This window comes from Rhinolophus hipposideros (genome assembly GCF_964194185.1).
Source record: "Rhinolophus hipposideros genome assembly, chromosome: 19".
In the NCBI taxonomy this organism is placed as follows: Eukaryota; Metazoa; Chordata; class Mammalia; order Chiroptera; family Rhinolophidae; genus Rhinolophus; species Rhinolophus hipposideros.
In genome coordinates this window covers 14,397,891-14,404,037 of record NC_138065.1, presented here as the reverse complement: position 1 = coordinate 14,404,037, position 6,147 = coordinate 14,397,891, and positions in this window count along the sequence as shown.

The following is a 6,147-nucleotide window of genomic DNA, read 5'->3' as shown; positions in this document are numbered from 1 at the left end:
AGCTGATTACCTTCATTAGAGCACTTTGTTCTTCGGTTTAGACTTGTCTGTAGCCAACTAACATTTGCTGAGTGAACCACTTCCCATAGTTGTCTACACCACAAACAGGCACCTCCAGCTCTGGGGACAGCAGGACAGGAGTTTGAATCCCGGTTCTGCCACTTTCTAGCTTCACAATCTGGGGCAATTTACCTAACTTCTCTGAGTCTTATTTTCCTACTTTGCAAAATGATACTGACAACTCTACCTCAAAGGGTTAATGTATGAATAAGCTAAGATAATGCATTGACTTAGCCCAGTGTCGCTCATGCAGTAAGTCCACAAAGTGGTAGCCATTTTCTATGGGACCCCATATGGTCCTCCACCCTCATCCTCATCCTGATAAATCGGTTAGTTACACATTTGGAAATTTATGCAGATAGTGATGCTCTCTAAATAAAAGTGTGGTGGAGGTGGGTTATGCCTATTTTAGCTTTCATGCATGCGTAGGGTTTAGAACAGTGTGGCATATAATGTCTGATAAATACTAGCTTTAAAAAATTATTAACTGTTATATAAAATGTATCAGTACTTCAAAATTTTAGCTTTTTTAGTCAATCTGTGTTGTTTTATATAAGAGAGAGGATTTGAAATGTAAATCTGTTATAAATTATGCTCTTGTAGAAAAATAATAGCTCTCATTATTTCTCTAAACGCTTTCTTGTAAAAAGCACGAGGCTCTTTAAATAGTAATCAATTAGAGCCCCCTACAGTGATTATGAAGTAAATATTACCTAATCCATTGCTGAAATGCCAACTTTTATTGGACAGTATTGGCTGCTATATTAAAATACCGGAAGTGACAACCATAGGACAGATACTCAACACTTCGGCTTTTATGATAGGCTTGTGTAGGCTTAATAAACATTAGTTAATTAAGACTCACAACAGCAAGGTGAGGTATTTCTTCACCCTCTTAAGCAATATCATCATCTCAGAGATGGAACCTCAGTACAGTGCTAAGCAATTTAGGACAAGCAATTTAGGACCTGCTGAAAAGATAACAGCACTTTGCATCTAAATGACATTTATTAACCAAGAGGATCCAGCCACATTACAAACTCTATACACTCTCAGAGACTTAATGAGCACATCCCTTTAACCTTGTGGAACAGATTGAAGGAGAGGAAGCAACTAAGGCAAAATCACACAGCAGGTCACTAGCAATGAGGATTTATTCTCTTGGGTTCAAGTATTAGGTGGGCAGTGAAGAAAGTGAATTGTTATGGAGGGCCTACTATGTGTTAGGCCCTTTGTGTACATCATCTCATCCCTACTTTCCACGCCCCTCAAGATAAATACCATATCATCCCTCCATTAAGACGAGGAAATAAACTTATAGTAGCAGGGTAGGTCAGCTGATTCCAAAGCCAGCTTGCTTCTGCTCCTATTGGACCATGTGTCACAAAGTGGAAGGAAATATAGAAGTGGACAGGCTCACCAGTTTGTCTTTTCCCTTCCTTCCCTCCTTCTTTCCCTCCTTCCTTCCCTCTTTCTTTCCCCCCTTCCTTCCTTCCCTCTTTCCTTCCTTTCTTCCTCCCTCCCTCCCTCCCTCCCTCCCTCCCTCCCTCCCTCCCTCCCTCCCTCCCTCCCTCTCTCTCTCTCTCTCTCTCTCTCTCTCTCTCTCTCTCTCTCTCTCTCTCTCTCTCTTCCTCTCTCTTTCTTTTGTGATTGTATTAGTTTCCTATTGCTGCTGTAACAAATTATCACAAATGTGGCTTAGTGGCTTAAAACAACACACATCTACTATCATTTGGTTCTGGAGGTCGGAAATCTAAAAATGGGTCTCACTGGGCTAAAAATCAAGGTGTCAGCAGGGCTGCCTTACTTCTGGAGGCTGTAGGGGAGAATTCCCTTGCCTTTTCCAGCTTCTGAAGACCATTTCCTGACCTATGTCCCTTTCTTCCCTCTTCAAAGCCAACATCACAGCATCTTCAAATCTCTTTTTGACTCTGACCCTCCTGTCTCCCTCTTTTACTTATAAGGATTGCTGAGATTACAAAATTGAGGCCACTCAGATTATTCAGGATAGTGTCCCCATCTCAAGTGCCCTAATTTAATCTCACCTGCAGAGTCCCGTTTGGCATGTAAAGTAATATATTCACAGGTTCTAGGAATTAGGATGTGGACACCTTTGGAGGCCATTATTTTGCTTACCACAGTACTCTTTTTTATATTTTGGAGAATTCTTAGAAAACTAGGATCTATGCCTCATCATTTGGTCCCCAAGCAGTATCTCTTGTACTTCCAGGGGGTCTCTTACTCCCAAAGCCCCGTCTAATGTGGAGCTTTGTCATCACATGGAATAAATTTGTTGAGATACAGTAAATACTGTAGGAAGGCATACCTCAAATGTGGAAAGTTTTTAAAAAATAGAAACTATTGATATATGCAACTACACGGATGAATCTCAAAATAACTATGCTATTGGAAAGAAGCAAGACCAAAAAGAAAGAAAGAATACATATTATTTGATTCCATTTAATTAAAATTCTGCAAAATGCAAACTAATATATAGTGACAGAAAGCAGATGAGTGGTTGCCTGCAGTTGGGGTGGAGGTTGAGGGAGGGATTCCCAAGGGGCATGAGGAAATTTTTAGGGGTGGTATACATGTTGTTTGTGGTGATGGTTTTCACAGGTGTATACACATGTCATACCAGTGTCAGAACTTGTGCCCTTTACATATGCTCTGTTTATTATATGTCAGTTGCAGCTCAATGAAGCTTTTAAAAATTAACAATACATGAAAAGAAATTGAAAATCCTCCCAGGCACACAGGAACCATAAATGAGGTAATAGAGCCAGAGAGAAACTGAATCACATGGCAGTAATCTTATCTATATAGCTCTTCAGAAAATTCTTAAACATTCATTCAGATATTATCATTTCAGGATGATTGAAGATTTGCAAGGATAACACATTTGGGAGTTTATTTTATGTATCATCTAAGCTCCTTAGCATATGGCATATGAGGCCCTTTGTGAAAGGCAGCTGCCAGCTTCTCCAACCTGTCTTCCCACTGCACCTTGACTTGAAATTCATGCTTCAAAAATGCTAAGGTATTTATAGCTGCCAAGCTCACCTGGAGTTTAATGTCTCCATGTCTTTGAATGCGCTGCTGTCCTCTCTGCCTGGCATGCCCTTCCTCCCTGGCCTCCTTGGCCAGGAGAGGTCAGCACTTCCTCCTCTGCCACCTCTGCCCCCGTACAACCAGCTTCCTCAGTTGACTTTCCCCACCGCATTGTAATTAATTGTTTTACATCTGTCTCTGACACTAGTCTATCTGCTATTGCAGAGACTCAACAGTTATGGCATGGAATTAAAAATGCTCCTGGTATGTCATAGAGACAAACGTCAGAGCCATTAGGGTGTCTATAGGGAAGGATATCCACCAAAAGAGGTGGTCAATGTCAACAGGGGAGGGGATAAAGCATGGCCAGGAAGTTGGTGGCAATGACACTCCTGCAGCCCAAACTAGAGCAAGATCACTCCAGAGATGTCAGACATGTGTGGGATGTTTTTGGTTATTACAGCACCTGAACTGGGGTTGGGGGTGGGGGGGAAAGTGCTGCTGGCCCTTAGTTCCTGGAGACCAGGGTGGAAGCTGGGTAAAGAGCAGCCCTGTAAAAGAATTATCACATCCAAAGTGCCACTGGGGCTTTCATTAAGAAATACTACCCTAAAGATAAGAAGTGTTTTCTCTGAAAAGATCCAAAATAGTCCTTTTCCTTAGTGTTTCAGCTGAGTGCGAAGTACATTCAGTAAAGGACCAGAGTCCTCTCCCCACTACAAGCACTCATTCTCCTTGAGCCCTGCCTGCCTCTTCAGCCAAGTTTCACTCTGCCCACCTACTCCCTGTACTTAATTTCTTTCGTTCCTCAAATACCCTGTCTCCTGTCCACTTTGGTCCCCTCCCTTCATGCTGTTCACTCTGCTTAGTGTCTGCCTCATCTTCTTCCTTTCTACCCTAACTCATCCCTTAGCAAGTTACTTCTTCCAGAACCTTCCATCTCCTATACTAGGCCTGGTTCCTCTAATATAAGCCCTCAAAGCACTTTATCTCTTTAATAGCATTTATCACAATTATAAAATATTGGTGGAAGGAAGGGGGGAGGAGGGGTAGGGAGGGAGGAAAGAAGTGAGGAAGACCCATTTGGCTGCTTGAGGAGAGTGGAAAGAGGATACATTTTTAAAAACTAGACTCTTAGCTCTGTTCCTCATTAGTTGAGGACCTTGAGTAAGTCGTCCAAGTGATTTGAACTTCAGTTTCTTCAGTCACAAAATGGGGGTGTTTGTGCGGATAAAAGGAGATAAGTATATAGAGTACCTTGCTCAGTGTCTGACATATGGTGGGTGCTCAATAAATGTCAAATCTCCCCCACCCTACCCTACCCCATGGAAGGGCAGGTAAGTGTAGAAATTTAATTGAGAAAGATGGACTGAAAAAGTCTTTATATCTAGCTTGAGAGAGAGGAGAAGAGCTATAAACCTTTTACGTGGGCTGAAGGGGTTCTGAGAACTCAGAGATGTCCTAAAAAAAGCCTGTGGTCAGCAGATGGGCAGTAGTAATGAGCTGTGAGTAGAAGCAATGAAGTGAGTTCATAGACACTGACGTGAGAGTGTTGCTCAATTTTCTTCAAAGATCTACTCTTTTCTGCACGGTCCCTCCAGCGCGCTAGCAAGTGCCTGTGTGATGACTACACCTGGCTTCTCAGAAGGAACTTGAGCTAACTAGGAAGTGAGGCATCTGTAAAGTACTTACTTAGTCCTTTACGTCTCCGAGATCAGGGTCCCAACGAGGTGCTACTGATGAAACGAAAGATAGTTAGGGGAGGGTCAGTGACACCTTTCTGAGGTAGAACCTAGCCACTGAGGTAGAAAGAGTTCTAAGTGACTAGTTTTGATTCCTACTATTTGCCTTTCAAAGGGAACCTCTGGGTACATTTGCAAGCCTATAATTAAGACTGATAATAGCGTCATAAAACAGTGGGTATTTATTATCTTCAGAAGAGAACATTTGAGTACACATGCTATCCTAAAGGCAAACAGACTTAGAAGTTAGATACACGGAAGATTGCTAGGGTAATCGTAAGAGAGTCTCGCTTCCTTTCCAAGCAAACCACCCCACTACGTGATCCTTGCAATAACAGGGTAGTAAACAAGTTTCATTGTGCAACTTCTTTCACACAGGACACCATGTGAATTCAGAGCCCTTGATGGCTGCTAACAGGCTGCTCCAGATCTGCTGTTCAGCAGCCAGATTGAGCACCTCAACTTTAGAGAGCCCCAAAAAGAACACAGGGCTGTTTCCTGGTTTAAGCCCTGAACTACTTACTTGCTTCTCTTTTTCAGACAGGCTTCTTCCTTCCTAAAAAGTTGCCAGGCTCACCTGCCTTTCCCAACTCCTGTCCTGGGACCTCCTCAGTCCAGAAATGGTGAGTCATCCTTGCGTAGGACGCATTCCCTCTTCCCCTACCAAACTCCTAACCTCTCTGTTATCCCCTCTCTTGTAAGCACTCAATCCTGTTTCATACCTAAGTATTTCATTTTTCAAAAGGAAATGACAGAGAGGCACACTTATGGGGGATAGACGAAGCCACAGTAATTTATTCTTCTTTAAACTTTTTTGTTGCTTTATGTTATTCCGCTTAGTGTAGAAAAATGTGAAAAGTAGAGAAAAGTGTAAAGAGTCAGAATGCTTCAGTATAATTTTTTCTAGTGTTTATTAAACATGTTTTACATAGTTGGGATTATAATATGTAAGCAATTTTGTATAACATGATTTTTTTCATTTAATATCAAGAACTTCCCCCATGTTATTAAAACCTTTGAAATAAATACCTGTTTTTAATAGTTATAGCCACTACATGGCTATACTGTAATTAATCACTTATTTCCCTAATGACAGACATTTAGGTTATATCTAGTTTTTCAATATTTTTAAATAATATGAGTAAACATCTTTTCCTGTATTTTGAATTATTTTCTTGAGATAGATTATTATGTGGGGAAAGCATTAGGACAGAGTGTAAATATTTTAATGCTCTCAAACTATATACCAAATTGATTTCAAAAAGTCATATAGTCTCACCAGCAACATGGGAGT